Genomic DNA, 23,224 nt, shown 5'->3' with positions numbered 1-23,224 from the left:
TCTAGGTTGGGAGTTGTGAGTTCAAGCCCCATTCTGGGTGCATTTCCTTTAAAAAAAATTTTTTAATTATAAAACATAACAAACACAAAATTTTCTTCCCCTTATTTAGTGGTGTTATCCTTACTTTAGGAATTTTGACTCTGAAGACACTCATTAACCATAATTTTTTAGAACAGAATCTATAACCAAAATTCTAGCAATTCAAGGGACAGTTGATTTGGTCGTTTCCAAGCTTCAAATTACAGTCTTGTTAGCAGGGGGAGAATTCTATTGCTGGCTAGTACTTCAACAGCCTCTAGACAGCTTTTCATATACTAAGAGCTCCTAATAGGAATCTGGCACCAACTCAAAATTCCCACCAGGAAGAAAGATCTCCCTTCCTTAGGACCCACTGCGTGGCTCCGCCCAGAGCCTTGACCCGACCTAACCTCAGACTCTGCGTGGTCAATGGTGCACTCGCACCTGCGGGCAAGTTAGCACTGTCCAACAACTTCAGAGCCCAAATGACCATAAAATGTGAAGCTGCAAGTGCCACGCCAGGCTTTAGGAGCCCCCAAGGTGCCTTGTTCGCGAACAAGCTCCCTCTTTCAAACCTCGCATCTGTAAGGATCTGAAGGTACATTACACGCTAAACGAATATAGGAAGGCAATTACTCCACCAGCGAAACGAAGGTCCTTCAAAAGGAAGGAGGCAAGGAAACAAAGCTCGGGACTGGAGACGTGGCAGACCTCCATGTCCTGCCAAGGGACCCTTCCTTAACCTCAACCTGCTGGATTTCAGAAACGGGCTCGCATGGAAGTGGATTATACAGCAAGTTAAAAGAGCTGGGGGGGGGGGGGGGGGGGCCGCCGGCTTTTTTAAGAACCCATAACCCTGGCAGTCATTTCCCCCACACTCCTAAGGGAAGAGAAAAGGAAAATAAAACCAAAGGCACCTTGAGAAAGGGTAAAAGCTGTTGCTATGGTTACCACTCTCCAAGCTGAAGTCAGCCCAGGGAGACCGAGCTGCACGCCCAGGCCCTTTCTTTGTCCGCAGCCACACACCGAGGACAAGCCTGGCGGCCAGCCCCGCCGCCCCCAGCAGAGGCTTGCCTCAGCGGCCCGGGCAGCGTTCCAAGTAAAGGACACCTCTATTTCGGCTTAGTGAGCAAGAACTGCGGGCAGCGCCTGACGGAAGGCAGCCCGGCCACCACCCGGTCCCGCGGCCAGGGCTGTACCCCCCCATGGCTGGGTGAAGGTGCCACCACACGGCAGGCACCCGAGCCGGGCAGGAGCCGGGCCAAACATGGCGCACGCAGGAAGGGAAGGGAGCCAGCCAGACACGGCCCGACCTCATCCCTTCGCCACAAAGGAAGGCTAAGCTCGAGGAAACCCCTCAAGAAGCTACAGTTCCCCCGGGTGGGAGCTGAGCAAACAGTGAGTAGGGCGCAGGCGAGATGCTCAGACGCACTTCACATCAAAGACGCTACCGCAAGCAGCGCGGAGAACACAGTTCGGCAGAGACGACCTGCTGCGCAGGCGCGCAGAGCAACGATTCGAGCGCTACGGACCTGCCCCTCCCCCCCTTCCAAAGGCCAGGGGAGTTGCCCCAACGCGCCGGCGCGACGACGGAACGTGGGGGGAGGGGGGAGAAAAAAAAAAAAAAAAAACCTGTTCCCTTCATTGTGAGAGCGAACCGCCCCGCCCCGCACGGCGCGCGCGCACGTCCCACTCTCACACTTGCACACGCGCGCGCCGAGCTTGCCGCCCTACCCGGCGCGCATGCTCCGGGAAGGAGGCGGTGGCTGAGCCTGCGGCTTTTTTTTTTTTTTTTTTTTTTTTTGCTGGTTCCCTGAGAAGTTTCTGGAAAGACGGAGGCCAGGGGAACCTGGGGGATGGGAATCGCAGGGAAGCGAGCGTCTAAGAGAAAGCGAAACGTCCAAAACACACCGCCACCTCCCCGCGTCCATCCATCACGCCATGGCCACAGCAAAGCCCAAGACCACCGAGACCCTCAAACGTCGGGGGGAAAAGCATGGAAACTGCAGCAGACCCGAACTGCCTGTGCCTAGCCCCGAGGCCTCTAACCACGGGGAGAAGGGAAAGGGCAGGGGGAGCGATGAAAACCCTAAAACGCTCACTGGAGGTTTGCGTGGTGGAGTGAAAGCCGACATCCGCCCTCTGGAGCTGCCCGCGCACTCGTGGGCCGCCCGTGGCTCTTCTCTGGCTCTCGAGCGTGGGCTCTGCATTGGGATTCTACGCGGCTGCCGAAGTACTACTCTGGGGCTCCTTGACCCGTTTCCTTAATTTCCCCCCGTTTTGGGGGGGAGGGGATGTCCTTTGCTTCCCCCTTCCTGTCTTCACTTTGGTGGCCAAGAGCTAAAGCTGCGGGTGTGGAGACCCTAGGAAAGGGCTGCTCCCTTCCCGCGCCAGCCCGAGAAGCGTCCCGGGCGGGCAGGGGTCGCCCGTCTGTTGTGCGAAGCCGAGGTCTTTCTTTGTACCGTTCAGTGTGAGCCTCCGGCCGTGGGGCACGTTTGGAAGCGCAAAGGCAGCGCCCGCACAAAGGCGCCGCCTCGTTTGCGGACTCGAGGAGCGGCCGACGCGGAGAGGGAAGGCGTGCGGCGTCAAGGCGCGCCGGTGCCCAGGGAGGGTCACCCGGGCAGCCACCCTGAGAGAGCCCGAGAGGGCACTGCCGTGCTGCCAGGACCGGTGGGGAGGGGGTGTCCGCGGCGCCTTTTATTTCCCCGCAGGCGCCCGCTCTCGGACAGGCGCGGCTGCCATTTTGTGGCGCGGCCGCCATTTCGCGGAGCCAAGGGGGCAGGGCGGCGGGGGAGGGGCGCGCGCCGCCGCGGCCTGCGGGCTTGGGGGGCGGGGCGGGCAGGCGGGGCTGGCGGAGGCGCCCGGGCAGCCCCCGAACCGCGAAGGCGAGCGCGTCCCCTTTGTTCTTCGCCTCTGGGCTCTCGGGCGCCGCCGCCCCGGAGCCGCGCTGAGTGCGCGCGGCGTTGTGCCCCCGACCGGCGGCCGAGGGGCGTGCGCACAGTCCCAAATCCCTTCTGGCCTCCGAGCCTGTCCAAGTCGGCGCTCGTCACCCCCACCCCCGCTCTGGGAAAGGAGTGCATTTTATTTGGCCGTGCCCCGAACGCCACCGTGGGAAGCCGTATTCGCCCTGAGAATGAAGGCGCTTTCCGGGAGCCTCGCGCGGGAGGGGCGCGGGGGGGGGGGGCGGGCGGGGGTGGGGGGGGGGGGGGGGGCGCGGACGGGCTTGGACGGGCTCGGACGCCGCTGCCTCGAGCCGCAGAGGCGCCCTGCAAATAGCAAAATGCCGAGCTTCGAGCGCTGGGAGACCCGACCGAGGTGCCGAGCACCGGCGTAACCGAGAGGTCGGGCTCTTTAAAAAAAAAAAAAAAAAAAAAAAAGAAAGAAAAAAATGTCTTTGAAGTGCTGTCATCAGTAGGAGAACCGAGACGTCGGTGTTCATTGGCTGGCTGCGGAGCACGCACTGCGCAACTGGTTTCTGATAGGTTTTATAGCCCATTATTTCGATCTGAGCCATAAACTGGAACAATAGATTGGAATATTTTATTTCTGTCTGTTGAGAACATCTTCCATTTAACTTCTTTTTGGAGCCCCTTATGAGTATGTAAATAGCAAATCGACTCAATAAAATAACTATGTGCCTTCCAGGGTCATTTCACATCCTGAAAGAGCTATTGTTTTTCTGATTTCAAGGGAATATTTAAATGTGAATCTTGGCAATTTAATGTTAACTTTGCGGCTGGAATCAACAAAGCCAGGAAATTCAAGAGTAATGTTGCTATATTTGTCTTCCAGCCTTACTTTTTGTGCAAGGTATTTTTGTTTAATGTGGGGCTTTTTTTTTTTTTTTTTTTTTTCTGGAACATAGAAAAAATAAAAAATAATGAGGTGGGGTGGGGTATTTTGTTTTTGTTTTGTTTTTCCTAAGTTTTGTTTTTCTTCACAGCAGCGTGAGTTCATAACCGAGCCAACCTTTTCTGGCTGAAGTCTTTTTTGGTGCTGCAGCTACAGTAGGGCTTTTTTCTCTCCCCTTACTATGTATAATTACAGGGGTTTGGTTATCTATTTCAGTAACAGGGGCGTTAAGCTCGTAATGATAGGATGAAGAGTTTAAAAAATATTTTTTCGAGGGAACGGATCAAGATTTGATCGCTTCCAGATGAAAGAAACATCTGAGGAGTGGTTGTTAGATCCCAAATTTTGTCTTAGTTTCAATATGACTGAAAGCACTTTCTGGAATTTTTAAATTTTTTAAACTCATCTCAATATTTTATAAAGAACAGTATTGTATATTTTTGGTATGGAGAGTTTATGAAAATTGTTTTGAAAATGCTGTTACTTTTTGCCTGCACAACCAAAATTAAGTAGTATGAAACTATTTTATTGGGAATTAGGACAGATTATCCTAATAATACAGACAAAACATTATGCCTTCAGCAGCTAGGCAGCTGAAACTAGAGAAGGATTGCACAATCCTTTCACTTTGTACAGATGTAGAGGATCTATTTAACAATTCTAATTCCTAGAATTTGTTTTTATTTATAAAACATTCTTATTTCACACCTTTAACTGTTAAACTTAATGCTAAAAGCACATCCTTTTTTTGTACAAAATATTTTCAATTTGTATTTAGAGTGGGTGGTATTTTGCACTGTTCTCTCCCATATGATCAATGGCAAACATTTGCAGAATAGTTGAACAGAAATTCAGGAAAACTCCATTCTGACCCGAATGTTGGCCTCAAAACATTTTCCAGCTTCCTAAGCCAAAAAGCCCAAACAGTATTAAACAGGTGGACTTTAAACATGTAGAAGGCCATGTTCAAATAAACATTCCGAATTACAACAATTTTATGATCTGCCCTTGGAGTAAAAATGCTTTGTATGTAGTCCTAGGACTGGTTTCCTTTTGTCAAACAATAAAGGACTAGAGAATTCCACCATCACCAACCCATTGTTCCTGTAGTTTTTCTTTCTTTTTCCAACTGTGCTTTTGAACTAATTTGTAGCATTTTGTGTTCCCTGAGAGAGACTGGATGTTAACCAGAACCTTTAATTATACCAAGATCCTTTAGCCAGGGCAGCATCTCCGTGGCATGTGCTAGGCCCCTTGGGCTTGGTTTTTTTTGTTTGTTTGTTTGTTTGTTTTTGGCATTTAGTGAAGATTGTGTGCAGCCTTTCTAAACAACGTAGAAATATTGAGGCTCTCTAGCCATTGTTCCAGGAAAGGACAGCTTTTCATGCCAATTCTAGCATAGGAGGGAATTTAAAACAGTAACCGTAATGACCTTTTCCTGGTAAGGATAATTTAAACTCTTTTAGAGACTTTAGTAATATGGGAAGTTCTTCAAAATATTTTTGGCAGCGGTGAAACACTCGCACATGGTGTAATAGCCTCTCTGCTTTGAGGCAAAACTCAGAAGTTCAGCATTTCAGAAGTATTGGAGTTCAAAGAAAATCTTTGCAGCCAATAGTATGTTTCTTAAAAAAGTAGAAACACATCTATGAAAATAAAAAAGACTCCTGGAACAACCCAACATTTATCTTGTCCGAGTATACATGGTTATCCCTGTAACAAGATTCTATCCTGATAATTGTGCAGATTATATGAAACCTGTAGATTTATCGTTTGGCGTCATGGTTTAAATGGCCTGTATAGACATCAAAAAGATGTCTAAAAAGTCAAGATCTTTATTACTTTGTTTATTTAACAAATAATTTTTGAGCATCAACTTTGTGCCAAGTACTTGGGATATTATATCACTGAAGAAAGTAATCAGATCTCTGTTCTCATGAAACTGAATTGGCTTGGGGAGGGGAGTGTAGGGGTGCCGGTGGGAGGGGGAGAAAGACCAATAAGGCTAGAAGCAGGAGCCCGGGAGGAGAAAGGGTTGGCTTCACTGGCTAAGGGGATCCTGGATTTATTTTGAAGGTAAACCCAGAGGGCCTTGATGATGGATTGAACAGAGTCGATAAAAAGAGTCAAGAGACGAGCCTGAGGTATTTGACCTGAGCAACTAGAGAGATCAAGTTGCCATCAACTGAACTAGGGAACACTGGCTAGAACCATTTTGCAGAGCAGTATTAAGATCTCAGTTTTAAGTATGTTCAGTGTGAGGTATTAGATGTTCAGTTGGAGGCATCAGGTAGGCTGCTGGATATGAGTTCAGGAAGAAGTCCAGAAGATCTATATTTTTATATATTGTTTAGGAGATAAATTGTATATGTGTATATTGTATCTATGTGACTGTGTGCACTTGAGAGAAAGGGAGAGAGAGAGAGCAAGTAAACCAGAGGGAAGGAGAGTTTGGAGTTGCCAGCATGTGAATGGAATTTGATGTCTGAAACTGGATGATGTCACCAAGGGAAACCAGCAGGGAAAAAAAAAAAAAATACCCAGGAAAACCCTGGGGCACTTTGACACTGAAGAAAGAGGTCTCCGCAATTATCATAGGATCCCTCTGATATGAGAAATTTGAGAGGCAGGGTGGGAGTTTTGGGGGGTAGGGAAGGGGAAAAAAACACGCTGGGAGGGAGATAAACCTTAAGATACTCTTAATCTCACAAAACAAAGTGAGGGTTGCTGGGGGGGTAGGGGGTGTGTAGGGATAGTGGTTGGGTTATGGACATCGGGGAGGGTGTGTGCTACGGCGAGTGCTGTGAAGTGTGTAACCCTGATGATTCATAGACCTGTACTCCTGGGGAAAATAATATATGTTAATAAAAATAATTTAAAAAAAAGAAAGAGGTCTCAGAAGTGAGGAACTTGCAAAGCAACTGAAGGAACGAACGGGTCGGGGAGGAGGAAAACCCAGAGAGGGTAGTGCCTGGGAAGGCAGAGGAAGAAACTGAAGAAGGGCGTGATCAGACTTACCAACTGTGGAATGCAACCAAAAGGTTAAAATGAGGAAGGAGGACTGACTGTTGGAGCACCGCAGAGGTCACTGGTGACCTTGACAAGAGACATTTGGGTGGAGTAGTGGGGCCAGAGCTTGACTGGACTAGATTGAAGGAAAAAAAAAAAAAAAATCAGTGACTCTGAAGTCACTTTGGGAAAATTACTGCTGTAGACTTAGAGGGGAAGGTACCAGGGCTGGTAATGGTAGAAAGTACATTTTGTTTCAGAAAGTTCCTGGGTCAGTGCAAGAATCAGGAACTCAAAACCTTCAGGCTTCTGCAAGAACTATTACACCCTCAGGATATGGTCTGCTTCTCGCCTTGTATCTGTTCCATAACGACATGAATAATACACAGTTTCTTTGGAAAAAGACTACTACTTTTCTATAAAGTCTGCAGATCCTTATTTTTAAATTTATGTTTTTATTATGTTCAGTTAGCCACTGTATAGTACCTTAGTTTTGTTTTTTTTTTTTAAGATTTTATTTATCTATTTGACAGAGATCACAAGTAGGCAGAGAGGCAGGCAGAGAGAGAGAGGTGGAAGCAGGCTCCCTGCCAAGCAGAGAGCCCGATGCTGGACCTTGAGACCATGACGTGAGCCAAAGGCAGAGGCTTAACCCACTGAGCCACCCAGGCACCCCATACTTAGTTTTTGATGTAGTGTTCAACTGATTCATTAGTTACATGTAACACCTAATGCTGATCACAGCACGTGCCCTCCTTAATGCCCATCACCCTGTTACCCTCTCCCCCCCACACCCCTCCCCTCTGAAACCCTCACTTTGTTTCCCAGGGTCCGCAGTCTCTCATGGTTCGTCTCTCTCTCTCTGATACACTCTGCAAATTCTGAACGTGGAGTTTAGTCGGTACTTGGAAGAATTTGGTCAGTAGGACAAAGAATGTAGCAGAGAGCTTTTCCTGGAATTTATATAACCATCAGTGCTCACAAGTAGTCTCAGGTGATTCAGCCAGTCATGCAATGCTTAGAGATGCAACAAAGCAGACTTTGCCCTGGTTTCTCAAGTGTATACCCCAATAATCCCTGATGACTCTGCAGATTTTGTTGGACTTCCTGTAAATGATGGCAAATTGGCTCTGTCACAGGAATGGTAATGTCTTAAGAGCGAACTGCCCTGGTGTTTCCTTTCAATAGGTTTCCCTGCACCTGTCTTCTCTGAATCTGCTCTAGTCACAGCAGTCCCCAGCGAATGACAGTTAACTAGACTGGCTGCTTTATTTGAAGACGTATTTATCATCCTGGGCTTGAGCTCCACTGTTAGAATCCTGTCCATGGATAAACATAGATCAGTTAAAAAAATTTTTTTTAAGATTTTATTCATTTACTTGACAGAGAGCAAGAAGGGAGAGCAGCAGGCAGAGGGAGAGGGAGAAGCAGGCTCCCGCTGAGCAAGGAGCCCAATGCGGGGCTCCATCCCAGGACCCTGGGATCAGAACCCAGGCCAAAAGCAGCGGCCTAACCAACTGAACCACACAGGTGCCCCCAATTTTTTTTTTTTTTTAAAGATTTTTATTTTTTTTTTTATTTATTTGACAGAGAGAAATCACAAGTAGACGGAGAGGCAGGCAGAGAGAGAGAGGGAAGCAGGCTCTCTGCTGAGCAGAGAGCCCGATGCGGGACTCGATCCCGGACTCCGAGATCATGACCTGAGCCGAAGGCAGCGGCTTAACCCACTGAGCCACCCAGGCGCCCCCCAAATTTTTTATTTTCAATCACATTACCTTGTTTCTTAGAGGCGCATGTGATAAAATACAGATATAAAGTATTATGTGTACTTTATTCTGAACTATTTATGCTGAATAGTCACTGAGACCATCTCTATTAGGAAGTATTTCTCAATTTGGGTGGCTCAGTTGGTTAAGCATCTGCCTTCGGCTCAGGTTCTCATCCCAGGGTCTTGGGACTAAGTCCCCAGATTGGGCTCCGTGATCGGCTAAGAGCCCAGAGCCTCTGCAGGCCCCCTTCCTTGAACTCTCTCTCTCTCTCTCTCTGTCAAATAAATAAAATCTTAAAATGGAAGTATTTTTTAATTTGGATGCAGCCTAGAATATCATACAGTTGTTTGTGTTTCCTAATACTCATGAAATGATGCACTGGCTAGCTTATGTAGTCTTAAACTGTTTTTCCCTTGTCCCAGAACACAATGTGCTTCTGTCAGTTACCCTGATTTTTTCTGTAGTGATTCATTTGGCGCCTGACATTCTCCCTACAGCAGAATGTCAGAATCCTAGGGCTTTCTGGTACATCTACCTTGTGGAACTTTCTCACACCTCCTGAAACTCACTGATGTAGAACTTAAATATAGCTGAGGAACAAAAGGCCATTTCCTTCGAAAACCAGTTATTTGACGTGAGATTTATTTCCGGCGATATGAGGGCATCAGTAGCTGGCACAGAGGATATATCATGAATATTTGACTTCCTTCAGAGGTCCAAGAGTACTACATTTTTAAAAAGACATATCTCTTTTCTTCTTATTTATTTATTCTTTAGTAGGCTCTATGCCCCATGTGGGGCTTGAACTCATGACCCCAAGATCAAGAGTTACGTGCTCAACCATAGGGAGCCAGCCAGGCACCCCCATATCTCCTTTCTTATTTTGAAAAAGTGTAACATCTATTATATTGGAGATATTGAAATTATTTGCACAAATATCATGGTAGATGTTGTTTTGTTTTTTAAAGATTTCATTTGTTTATTAAAGAACGCACATGAGAGAGCATGAGCAGGGGAGGGGGAGGATGCAGAAGAGCAGAGGGAGAGGAAGATGCAGACTCCCCTTGGAGCAGGGAGCCCGATGTGGGACTCAACCCCAGGACCCTGGGATCATGACCTGAGCCGAAGGCAGAGGCTTTAACCCACTGAGCCACCCAGGCGCCCGCCATGCTGGATGTTTCTAACCATTGGTCATATTTCTACCTTTTGGAGAAAAACAGAACAAGTTTTTGGGTTTTTGTTTTTCTTGACAAATCCTCTGAATATTTGAACTTTTTATTAAAAAAAAAAAAGACTTTATTTATTTATTTGGCACAGAGAAAGTGTGCACGAGCAGAGAGCAGCAGCCAGAGGGAAAGAGAGAAGCAGCCTCCCAGCTGAGCAGAGAGCCCAACATGGGGCTTGAACCCACGACCCTGAGATCATGACCTGGGCCAAAACCAAGAGTTGGACGCTTAACCAACTAAGCCACCAAGGCACTCCTACAATACCTTTTTATAACTCTGCTTATACAGTAGACAATTGATGTGGGCAGGAGAGTTTGACTGGATCTATATTCTTAAGTAGGGGAGAAGGAATGCAGTGCCTGCATACAGGAAGGAACTGGCTTTGGATGAGCATATAAAATGGTTCATCTGTCTGCAGCCAATTAAGCCGAATGTGCTCTTTCCCCATGGGGCCCAGTGTGCAATGGCTGTAAACAGTGCCCTCCTTGGTAGTATGTGCAGCCTGTTGCCTGTATGAGTTGCTTCAAGGGACCTTGGAGACAGTGGACATTCGTGTCTGACCTCATGCTCTCCCCCGTCCAGGCCCCAGACAGTAAAGCAGGTGCCTTTGGAAAGCCTTAGGGCACAGTGATCAGGGTCCACATCCACCAGGTCATCACGTCCATCCGTGTCAACCTGCAGAACAAGTGACTGAGCTACCAAGAGGCATGTGATTGAGGCTCTAACCAGGGCAAAGTTCAAATTCCCTGGCCACAGCAGGAAGAGCCACATCTTCAAGAAGTGGGGTTTTACTGGGTTTATTGTGAATGGATGTACAGACATGGTGGCTGAAAAGCCCATCCTGGGTGGCCGTGGAGTCAAATACACCACTAATGGTGGCCCCTCTGAATAAACGGCATGCCCTGAGCTCATGAGAACCTCGGCATCACCCCCTGCTTATTCATGCCCATCAATAAATCCTACTTCTGGGGCGCCTGGGTGGCTCAGTGGGTTAAGCCGCTGCCTTCGGCTCAGGTCATGATCTCAGGGTCCTGGGATCAAGTCCCGCATCGGGCTCTCTGCTCAGCAGGGAGCCTGCTTCCCTCTCTCTCTCTCTCTGCCTGCCTCTCCATCTACTTGTGATTTCTCTCTGTCAATAAATAAATAAAATCTTTTAAAAAAAAAAAAAATAAATAAATCCTACTTCTGGTCCAAAAACAATAGATAGCTAGATCGCTAGGTAGAAAGAAATAGTTCACCCAGTGGAAGACCAGAAACCAGGATACAGGCACACAAATGCCACGAGCTATGGTTGAATGAGTGTGTCCAGGAGATGCCACTTAGGCTGAGACAGCATCAGGAAACACAAGTGATCCACGCTACATTTTTCCAACTTAATAGGAGACTGATGACAGAGTACACGGGCCGAAAGGTTTGGATTTACTTCCTGTGTTCTTGGGCATGTCCCTTAAACGTTTTTGGCAGGATCTTGGTGTGGTTTATGTGCCACCAAATGGTCATTACCTAAAATAGTGCCTGGCAAACAGTAGTTGTTCAATAAACATTCACCAAATTGGTTTCAGGAACTATCTATCAAATATCCATACCACACATGCCACATCTATCCCACAGGGCTGTTTTGAAGATCCCATAAAAGGAGAGAACAGATGTGAAAATGCTTTGTCATCTGAGGAAAGCTCTTCACATCGGATGTGTTTTTGTTCGGGAGAGTTAGGATAAAGTCCACAGAGGTTTTTTGTTTGTTTGTTTGTTTGTTTGACTTCTTAAATGAGAAATATATAAATGTGGAAACAGGGTCATTGTTACTTAGGACTTTTTTTTTTTTTCCTCAGCAGGTTATATCAAAACCTACAGGGTCTGTCAACTGACTTAAAACTCAAGGGCAGACACAACATTAATACAGAATAGGATTTGGCTTGTAACCCACATAACATCACAGAACTGACAAAGGAAAAAAACAAAAAAAAAAACCCACCACCAACAACAAACCATGTAAGTCAGCTACCTTTATATGAATGTCATAAATTAAGTTCCAAGTTACATTTATTTATTTACATATTTTTATTCAAGTGATTGCTGCACCCCACATGGGACTTGAACTCACAACCCTGATGGGGCACCTGGGTGGCTCAGTTGGTTGAGCGTCTGCCTTAGGCTTGGGTCATGATCCCAGGAGCCTGGGATCGAGCCCTGTGTCAGGCTCTCTGCTCAGCGGGGAGCCTGATTTTCCCTCTCTCTCTACCTGCCGCTCCTCCTGCTTGTGCTCTCTTTCTCTGTGTCAGATAAATACATCTTAAAAAAACAAAAACAAACAAACAAAAAAACCACCTCATGACCCTGAGAGCAAGAGTTGCACGCTCTTCCCCCTGAGCCAGCCAGGCGCCCCTCCAGCTACAGTTGTAATACTGACCACATAACTATTATATTCTCTCTCCTTTTCTTTCCTTTTTTGCTTTGTTTTCTCGTGGATTATAATATCCAAAGCAAATACTGTATTGGAGATGTGGATTTACTTTGCTAGGTAACAATAAAACTTCAAACATATTGATTTTTTAAAAAGACTTTATTTATTTACTTGACACAGAGAGAGCGAGCACAAGCATGGGGAGCAGCAGAGGGAGACGGAGAAGCAGAGCAGGGAGCCTGAAGCAGCTCTTGATCTCAGGACTCCAGGATCATGACCCAAGCTGAAGGCAGATGCCTAAGAACTGAGCCACCCAGGCGCCCCCATATTGATGTTTTTCCTAATAATTTCTTTCTTTTTTATTTTTTTTTTTAAGATTTTATTTATTTAGGGGCACCTGGGTGGCTCAGTTGTTAAGCATCTGCCTTTGGTTCAGGTCATGATCCCGGAGTCCTGGGATTGAGCCCTACATCAGGCTCCCTGCTCAGCGGGAAGGCTGCTTCTCCCTCTCCCACTACTCCTGATTGTGTTCCCTCTCTCACTGTCTCTCTCTCTCTTTTTTAAAAAAATATTTATTTATGTATTTGAGAAAGAGAGAGAGTGAGCTCATGCGTATGGGGCAGGGGTTGGGGGGGGCAGAGGGAGAGGGAGAGAATCCCGAGCAGACTCGCTTTGATCAGAGTCCGACGCAGGACTCCATCTCACAACCCTAAGATCATGATCCGAGCAGAAATCGAGTCTGACTCTTAATCGACTGAGCCACCCAACTGCCCTTCCGCTGAGAATTTAACACACCTCAAGTACACCAGACTGTTTATTTTCTTGATAAATCTATATGATCTTCCCACACATTATAGGACTGATCTGGACAAAGTTTTAGCTGATAAGAATAAATAAGAAAAAAAAATCCCACTCAGTGCATTTCCCCTTATTTGCATTCCAGGGACTAGAGTAAGTAATACACTTGACCGTTGAAGTTTGAAAGCAATTTCCCATATGCTAAGATGTTTTTTGTTTTGTTTTGTTTTCTCTTGTTAAGTAAACTCTACCCCCCAACCTAGGGGTCAAACGCATGATCCTGAAATCAAGAGCCACGTGCTCTAAACCAGCCAGGCATCCCAGGGAAGGTTTTACTAGGAGTTTTAGAAGGTTTTATTCCTAGAAGCCCTTATCTATGGTTCTGATGACATATCTACAAGGAGAAGTCAAACGACTCATGCCACCATTTTCCATTTTTCATCATTATCGCCAGTGACTCAATATTACATAATTAGCCAAGGTTATACAAGACAATTCAATGGAGCAATTTAGGATTAAATCTAGGAATTAGACATTAGGAACTCTCTGGGATTCCCCCAAGTGTTTTTAAGTATTGTAATGCGGGGAATGCTTAATTAGACTTCCAGTCTAGTTCCTGCTGTTACCCAGCACCGGGGCCTTGTAGGATTATCTAGAAAAAAATCTTCAGTTCTCAGAAGCTCTCAGAAGTCAAGCTCAGGTTGAGGAAATGCGTGTGCTGAGTAATGTAGCCGAACCCCCTTCCTTGTAAAGCTGGAAGAGCCATCTGTTTCTCCAGCTAGCCCCACCACATTTCCTCCAGGCATGATTAGGTGTTGGGAAGCGACCCATTCCACCTCTGGGGATTTGCACATTCTCCCTGAAATTTCTCTACGTCATCTGATGTGATAGCCTCCCTATACAGGTCTCCTGTTCTGGGTCACGGTGAAGGATTATGCCACATGGGCTTAACCTACTTAGTCCCCTTCTGCCTTAGTAAACAACAGTGGTGACACCCACAGAATGCATCTGCCCTCGACGTAACACCCGTCCATCTTGCACGTTGCACAGGGCACCTTTTAATCCCAGGATCCCCAAACCCACAGCAAACATTAATTATACTTCATAAATCCCTCCCTGATACTAGGCTGCGAGCCTCACTAGCCCCATTTTATGACTAGCCCTCCTCAAATGAAGAGATGGAACCTCTTCTTCAGCCCACTCAGAACGAGGACAAATCTGGGTCATTAGCACAGCTCCACTCACCTACTTAAAACTGTCCCCAGGGCTGTGGGAGAACTAATTTCCTCTCCACGTTCCCCCAATACTCAGAAAAGTGTGTGTGTGTGTGTTTAATGTGTGGGAGTTTCGCTCTGAAATGCCTACCTTTCTTTCGCTGCTGATTTTGCCTTCCTGTGCCTTCTGTTCTAGCCAGATGTGGGGATTTTTCTTGTGCTCGAATTCTCCTCTGGCAACTGGTTTAAAATAAAAGGAAACTCTCTTAAATTTCTACTCATATGTAAGTAGATCGTTATCAAAACCAATTCAGGCCCTTCTGACCCATTTTCTTTCTTTTGGGTGGGGGTTGAGGGACAGGACAATATAGTGCTTGGATTTGAGGTTTTGGTTCTCTCGGATGAGATGGTGCACTTTGGAATGACCTTAGTTAGCCCGGGCTGCCCTCTTGAGGTCACAGATGCAGCGGGCTCATTCTTAAAGCCTAGATCAGGCCTGTGTGTGAGAAAGCGCTGAGAGAAAAATGTACAAAAGGACCAAGAACCCAGCGGTCATTGTCATGATAAACCGAGATGCTTCTTAGGCGCTTTGATATGGTAGTAGTTGAAAAGAGCCCTAACAGGGAACCAAAGGGTTCCCATCTGGCCCTTGGCAGACTGTGTGATCTCCGGGTGGTCATTTTCTCTCTCTGTGCCTCAATTCCCCATCAACAGAAGAGGAGCTGCTGGTCTCGTCCAGGGGTCAGCCAATTTCTTCTGTAAAAGGCCGGACCATACCATGTTGGACTGGATGGGCCACATCTTCTCTGGGGTGGCCACTCACCTGCCATTTTAGCTCAAAAGCAGCCACAGACAAAATGGAAGCTGATGAGCGTGACGGTGTATCAATAAAACTTTATTATTACACTGCATTTTGAATTCGATGTAATATTCCCATATCATGAAGCATTACTCTTTCTTCAGTTATTTTTTAACTACGTAAATATATAAAAACCATTGTCAGCTCCCAGGTTGTCGAATAACACAGGCAGTGAGCCTGGTCTGTTCCAGGACCGAAGTTTGCTGTCTTCTAGACCACAGAATCTCAGAGAGCCCTTCTAGTTTAATCTTCCACAGTTTTTTTAATTATTTTTTTTTATTTTTTAAAGATTTTATTTATTTATTTGACAAAGATCACAAGTAGGCAGAGAGGCCGGCAGAGAGAGAGGGGGAAGCAGGCTCCCCGCTGAGCAGAGAACCCAATGTGAGGCTCGATCCCAGGACCCTGGGATCATGACCTGAGCTGAAGGCAGAGGCTTTAACCCACTGAGCTACCCAAGCGCCCCTAATCTTTCACAGTTTTAAAAAAGTCAAGTTAACTATAGCTCGTTTTCATTTCTAGCTCTTGGACAGTACGTGCTCTTGGAGGGTACCGTGTGACGGCAGGGACATTAGAAGACACATTGCCCCCCCCAAAAAGATGTCTGAGTAACTCAGTTGTGTGAGCATCAGACTCTTGGCTTTGGTTCAGGTCATGATCTCAGGGTCATGAGATCAAGCCCCACATTGTACTGTGCGCTCAGCCCAGAGCCTGCTTAAAATTCTCTTGCACCCTCTGCCCATAGTGAACACTCTCTCGCTAGAAAAAGAAAAAGGATGTCTGCCAACTTCACACTGGTCAGCCTCAGACACTAGCAGTTCTCTATTTTTTTTTCTCTTTAAGTCATCTCTACATCCAGTATGGGGCTTGAACCTAAACCCTGAGATCAAGAGTCAGATGCTCCACTGCCTGACCCAGCCAGGCGCCCCTGAACGTTAGCAGTTCGACCCTGAGAGCTCTCCTGCGTGGTGCAGTGGCCACAAGTGGTATTATGCATTTGAAATGTGGCTAGTCCAGACTGGAATGCCCATTAAGTGTAAAATGCGTACCAGGTTTTGAAGACTTAGTTAAAAAAAAAAAAAATCTAAACTACATCTTTAGGGGCGCCTGGGTGGCTCAGTGGGTTAAGCCGCTGTCTTCGGCTCAGGTCATGATCTCAGGGTCCTGGGATCGAGTCCCACATCGGGCTCTCTGCTCGGCGGGGAGCCTGCTTCCCTCTCTCTCTCTCTCTCTGCCAGCCTCTCTACCTACCTGTGATCTCTCTCTGTCAAATAAATAAATAAAATATTTTTAAACTACATCTTTACTATTTTATATGGATTATGTTTTAAACAATATTTTTATATGCTGAATAAAATATGTTAAAATGAGCCCTGTCCCCTTAAAAAAAAAAAAAGATTGATTGATTGATTTTGAGAGAGCGCACAGATGCTCTGGGGTGGGGGAGGGGCCGAGAGAGAGGGAGAGGGAGAATCCCAAGCAGATTCTGTGCTGAGTACAGAGCTGGACACTGGGCTCGATCTCATGACCCTGAGGTCATGACCTGAGCCAAAATCAAGAGTCAGACGCTTAACTGACTGAGTCACCCAGGTGCCCCAACCTTGTCCCTTTTTATGTTTTTCTTTTTTTAAAGATTTATTTATTTATTTGACAGACAGAAATCACAAGGAGGCAGAGAGGCAGACAGAGAGGAGGAAGCAGGCTCCCCGCTGAGCAGAGAGCCCGATGTGGGGCTCCATCCTAGGACCCTGGGATCATGACCTGAGTCGAAGGCAGAGGCTTTAACCCACTGAGCCACCCAGGCACCCCCCTTTTTATGTTTTGAACGTGGCTACTAGGGAATTTTTAATTACATGTACAGTTCACATTACATTTCTTTGGACACTGCTGCTCCCCCAAAATTACTTGTGTCATTGATTTAAGATTTATCCTCATGCAAATGCAATATTCTCACATTCGAAATAATACATTTAACTTTGTCATCAGTAATTTTTTTTTTTAGTAATTTTTTTTTTAAGATTTTATTCATCCATTTGACAGAGAGATACAAGTAGGCAGAGAGGCAGGCAGAGAGAGAGGAGGGGACACAGGCTCCCCACTGAGCAGAGAGCCCGACGCAGGGCTCGATCCCAGGACCCTGAGATCATGACCTGAGCCTAAGGCAGAGGCTTTAACCCACTGAGCCACCCAGGTGCCCCTATCATCAGTAAATATTAATGAGGATGTGAGAGAAAGTTGAACAGATTTGGAGAGGAATAGAGCCCCCAGAAATTGCATCTGGAAATGGAAATGGCATATTTATAAGGAAGGAGCGCTTGATCAGGCATCAGGAGAACTGGGTCTCAGCCTAGCTTGTAGCTTACTGTGACACAGGTCATTTTTCCTTCCGCTTCCTCGCCATGGGATGATGCTGAAGACACCCACGCGGGTCGCGCACATCTAAGAATGCTAGCGTGCCAGGGCCCGCGTTCCCATGGGCCTCGTCAATGTCCAGAATGGAAGGACAATTTGCCAGGTTGGATTAGCCACCTCCCATGGACCAGCAAACCCTACTCCTCCTTCCCTTAGGCTGCAATGTTGCTGCCCTAAAATCTGTGCATGTCGATTGGCGGTTACAGACCAAGGACCCACCCTTCCTTCAGGGACAGCTGGTCCAAATCTTCCAACTTGAGTTTTCCCCAGTCATGTAGGCTGACCTCTGAAGCCATGCCTATCCTATGGTCAGCTCCAAGGGAGTGCCTTGCTCGGTTAAACCCACATGCTTCACCTGGTTAAAAAAAAAAAAAAAAAAAAAAAGCCAGCATTGCTTGCAATGCTCATTCAGATACACGATGCTTATTGCTGGCTCCTGGCTTTATCTCCGCTGTTTCCTCTGCCTCTGCTGCTTTGCCTGGAGATCTGTGCATGGGAGCTCCCTGCACATCATCGGATCTCAGAAAGTACTTCCTAACCCAAACACAAGTGGGGGAATGGGAGAGGGAGAAGCAGGCTCTCCCGCTGAGCAGAGAGCCCGACATGGAGCTCAATCCCAGGACTCCGAGATCATGATCTGAGCAGAAGGCATATATTTAACTGACTGAACCACCCAGGTGCCCTCCCCTTTTTCTCAAAGTAAACACTACCCCAGTTCAAGTGGGGCTCAAACTCTCCACCCAGCGGTCAGGCGTCTCACGCTCTACCAACTGAGCCTGCCAGGTACCCCAAAATGGAAGTGGTTGTTATGTGGGTAATGGATCGCAAAAGGGTTGCGAGGGCTGGAGGAACAAATGGAGGAATGAGCCCAGAAGCCCACTCCTGTCCCAATGCCAGTGTGCCATCCTTGGGTCAGGGTTCCACCTTCTTCCAGTGGATCGCTGCCCTGAAACAGACAACCACCCACCGCGTTGCCACAGAACCAACCAGTTTCAGCTTGAAGAAGTAGTCATGTGACTGACACCAAGAGGTATTTCAGGATTTCTTCAGGACTGAAATTCCTATTTATGTTTGTATCTGCCTTGGAGATGTGCTAAGTTAAGTGGTGGTTGGATTGGATTCCAGCCTTGGCTAACATGGTCGGTGCCTCATCCCCAACTGTCTTCTCTCCTCCCTTTCTCCCTTCCCAGTCCTACGCCTGTGAGTCAAGATTCACCTCCAGGAATGCATCGCTCTCCAGTCCGCACTGGTCTCGGAGGTCTCAGAGTCATTACTTCATTGTCACTCCCGTGGGCCTTTTATCTACACATACTCATGCACTTTTCCGCATCTAACTTCAGAGCTAGAAGGAATCTTGCTGTTAATCCCTTGGTACATCCTCTCGCTAATGCTGAATCACTTTATGACACCTCTGACTTCTGCTTTGGTCTCCTGAGGACCGATAGTGCTGGGGCCCTCCTTACCTGAAGCATTCTGGCTCAATGTAGGACTATAGGAAAATGCTATATACGGGACACCTGGCAGGTTTGGTCGGAAGAGCGCTCAACTCTTGATCTCAGGGTCATGAGTTCAAGCCCCACGTTGGGTGTGGAGCTTACTTAAAATAAATAAATAGACTTTTTAAAAAAGATGTTAAATACAGTGTTGTTGAATTCAAGCTACTTCTCCCTTAAGGCTGAGTCAGTCCTTGGCTGGGTGTGGGACACAGAAGAGGGAGAACATTGAGGAATGAACAATGTTTTGGCTAAAAATGTTGGGGAATGTTTCCAACAATTTTATGTCCAGGCTATAATTCATGTGCTGTGATTCAGCTCTTGCCCTGTGTTATTTAGGGTAAGTGAGTTACAAAATGTCAACTCAAATACCTCTTTTTTTCCTCTCCCTTAGGGGAGGCTGTGAGCAGAACTGTTCCGGTTGACTTTGCATTAGGGGCTAGATGAGCATCTTATCCATCCAGCTAACACTTGGCAGGAGCTGTGCGGCTTACAAGGCCTTTTCCAAGACTTCAGCTCATTAGAATTTTTTTTTTTTAAGTATCAAAGTTTTATTTATTTATTTATTTTTAAAGATTTTATTTATTTATCAGAGAGAGAGAGGGAGAGAGAGCGAGCTCAGGCAGACAGAATGGCAGGCAGAGGCAGAGGGAGAAGCAGGCTCCCTGCTGAGCAAGGAGCCCGATGTGGGACTTGATCCCAGGACGCTGGGATCATGACCTGAGCAGAAGGCAGCTGCTTAACCAACTGAGCCACCCAGGCGTCCCTCAAAATTTTATTTATTTAAGTAATCTCTACATCCAACATGGGACTCAAACTCAGGACCCCAAGATCAAGAGTCACACGTTCTTCAGACTAGAGGCCGCCAAGCGCCCCTTATTAGAACTTTTTGGTGGAGGCAGCATTACCCTAACTTTATAAAGGAGGAAACGGGAGACCTGAATTCAGTTCTGAGGGTGGCAGACAGAGCCAGTGCTCGAACCCTAGTCTTCACGGTCCAGAAAGTCTAGTGCTCTGTTTTCACTAATGTAGACCATCATTCATCTGAAAAAATCCTGACACTCTAATTAGAGTTTACTCTGTCTTCCTTTGGCCCTGGAAAAAGGATCAGGGTCAATGCCGAGGTATGGATGCCGATTTCTCTGATGCCAGAAAGCCCAGATAAGTGGCAGGGGCCAGCCAAATACTCTTCTAACCCTCCTCTCTCCGATATCCCCATCTGTCCCCTTGAGAAGGAAGCAAATTCCTCAAATTCCCCCTGCCCCAGTTTTGTGGAAATGTTTACCCGTGTGCTAGGGTTGGCCTATGGGTCCAACAGGGGTTGCTTCGCGGATGTCGTGATGTCGGGGGGCTCCTGGACACTGCTGGCCTCCTCCCCCAGTGCACCCCACTCAATGGCTAGCTCAGCTGAAATGTCACTTGCGAGAGCTTCTCTCCTTTTGCTTGAAGTGTGACGCCGCCTGTTAAATTCAGGACCATGTTGGGAGTGGTGTCATTTTAACACCATTAGCAATCACAGTTGTGGGTGAATGAGTTTCAGAGTCTTCCCTAAGAGTAGTAGGATTGGTTTGTTGGTGTTGTTTTTCATGGAAAAATGAATCAAATCACACCAGTCATAAATATTAATTGCAGAGAAGGAAGCCTACCGGACAAATCAGGAAAGAGTCCCAGGGCAGACCCACACCATGACGAATGGGTGGCAGTGCCGTCTGGCACAAAGGAGGGACTGGCCAGGGAATGGTCCTGGGATCCTCTGCTGCCCATTGGAAAGGCAACAGAGCTTATCTCACTATGCACATATGAAAATCCATCCAGATATTAAGTATGAAAGCAAAACTTTAAAAGTTTCAGAGCTCTTATGAGCTCAGAGTAAAGAGGGTTTCTTTCTTCCTATTTTTTTTTTTTTTTAGGATTTTATTTATTTGGGGGGGGTGCTTGGGTGGCTCAGTCATTAGGTGTCTGCTTTCGGCTCAGGTCATGACCCAGAGTCCTGGGATCGAGTCCCACATCGGGCTCCTTGCTCAGCAGGAAGCCTGCTTCTCCCTCTCCCACTCTTCCTTGTTTTCCTTCTCTCGCTGTCTCTCTGTCAAATAAATAAATAAAACCATTTTTTTAAAAAAGGTTTTATTTATTTATGAGAGAGAGAGAAAAAAAACACAAGCAGGGGGAGGGGCAGAGGGAGAGGGGGAAGCAGGCTCCCCACCAAGCAGGGAGCCTGATGCGGGCCCTTAACCAACTGAGCCACCCAGCTCAGAAGCTTTGTAAAACTCCTAGTACCCCATCCCCTCTGGGAGTAGGTCCTGGGTACAACCTCACCCAGTTTGGGTGGCTCTAACTGGCCCTAACATTTGCAGGGCCTAGAGCAAGAGTACCAGTTGGTGGGGGGAGCGGGGATAGCCTGGCTGGCTCAGTCGGTAGAACATGTGACTCTTGATCTTGGGGTCATGAATTTGAGCCCCATGTTAGGAGTAGTGTTGAGTTTACTTAAAAAAAAAAAAAAAAGAGTACTAGCCAAGATTCACAGAGGTCTAAAATCCTTAACAACTACCAATCAAGCTAACAAACTGTTAAAAGAAATATTTTTCTATGGTCCCATCTTGACAAATATACCAAAAGAATTTGGGTACCTGGAGGGGCACTTGGGTGGCTTAAGTTAAGCTCCTTTCACTCAGGTCATGATCTCGGGGCCCTGGGAGCCACTGCATGCCAGGTTCTCTCTCTCTCTCTGTCTCAAAAAATAAATAAATAAATAAAAATAAATAAATAAATAAAATCTTAAAAAAATACAAAAACAATTTAGGTACCTGGAGTACTGTAAAGGAATAAGGCTATGCTTTGCGGCGGGGGGTGGTCACAGCCTTTTGGCCGTGTGGATCCCTTACCGAGCAGGGTCTTCTAAAGCAGAACCCAGGGCAGGGGTCCCTCCAACTCTGGTCTTAAAGTGGAACTGCCCAAACACCTGTGCATTTTTTGTTAACTTTTCACTGATGTTCATGCATACAGATACATGTTTAGAAAAGTAGACAGATTACAGGTATACAGCTTGATGAATTTTCACAATTATATTGACTAAGGATATATGTATTTATCGTAAAAAACTTTTTAAAAAAAGATTTTATTTATTTATTTGACAGACAGTGATCACAAGTAGGCAGAGAGGCAGGCAGAGAGAGAGAGAGGAGGAAGCAGGCTTCCTGCTGAGGAGAGAGTCCAATGTGGGGCTCAATCCCATGACCCTGGCATCATGACCTGAGCTGAAGGCAGAGGCTTTAACCCACTGAGCCACCCAGGTATCCCTATCGTAAAAAACTTTTTAAAAAGTAATTTCTCTACTTAACATGGAGCTCAAACTCACAACTCTGAGATCAAGAGTCTCAAACTCTACAGACTCAGACAACCAGGTGCCCCTCAAAAATAATTTTTAAGGGCGGGACACCTAATGGCTCAGTCAGTTAAGCGTCTGCCTTCAGCTCAGAAAATGATCCTGGGGTCCTGGCATCGAGCCCCATGTCGGTCTCCCTGCTTGGTGGGGAGCCTACTTCTCTATCTCCCTCTGCCTCCTGCTCCCCCTCCTTGGGCTCACTCTCTCTCTGTCAAATGAATAAGTAAGATCTTATTAATTCATTTGACAGAGAGAGAGTTAGAGAAAGAGAGAGCATAAGCAGCAGGGAGCATGCTTAACTGACTGAACCACCCAGGCACTGCTAAATAAAATCTTTAAAAAAAAATTTTTAAGGGAAATAGTAATAGAAAGGACTGTTAAATACAATTTAGGATAGTGGTTTCCTCTGGTTGGAGCCAGGTGATGGGACAGAGAAAGACACATAATCAGTAACATTGTAACTCCTAAACTGGGCAGCAACTTCCCAGTTGATCATGTCTTCTAACTTAAATATGTTACATATATCCTTTTGTACATGATAAAGTCAACTCAAGGTTCTGTCGTCGTCTAGGGGCATTCAGCTTAAAGACAGGTGAATCCTGCATATTTCAAATGCTCCTGGGAGAATTACTACAACTAATTATCTTGGCTCATCCAAAAAACAAAACAGAACTTTCTATAAAGAAAGGAAGAAGGAGCATGTATAATAAAATTCAAAACAATTAAATGTAGGGGCGCCTGAGTGGCTCAGTTGGTTAGGCATGTGACCTCTGATTTTGGCTCAGGTC

At 46.5% G+C, this 23,224-nt stretch overlaps 1 non-coding gene across 1 annotated transcript; it reads left to right on the top strand.

Annotated features, from left to right (window-relative positions):
- Nucleotides 1-10,286: 10,286 nt before the first annotated feature.
- LOC132002361 (small nucleolar RNA SNORA70) lies at nt 10,287-10,419 on the top strand. Its single transcript, XR_009399848.1, has one exon. It is a non-coding gene; the product is annotated as a small nucleolar RNA SNORA70 (small nucleolar RNA).
- The last annotated feature ends 12,805 nt before the right edge of the window (nt 10,420-23,224 follow it).

Source organism: Mustela nigripes, chromosome 14 (genome assembly GCF_022355385.1).
Source record: "Mustela nigripes isolate SB6536 chromosome 14, MUSNIG.SB6536, whole genome shotgun sequence".
Taxonomy (NCBI): Eukaryota; Metazoa; Chordata; class Mammalia; order Carnivora; family Mustelidae; genus Mustela; species Mustela nigripes.
Note: the sequence above shows the minus strand (reverse complement) of the source record. Positions and strands in the feature narration are given on the sequence as shown.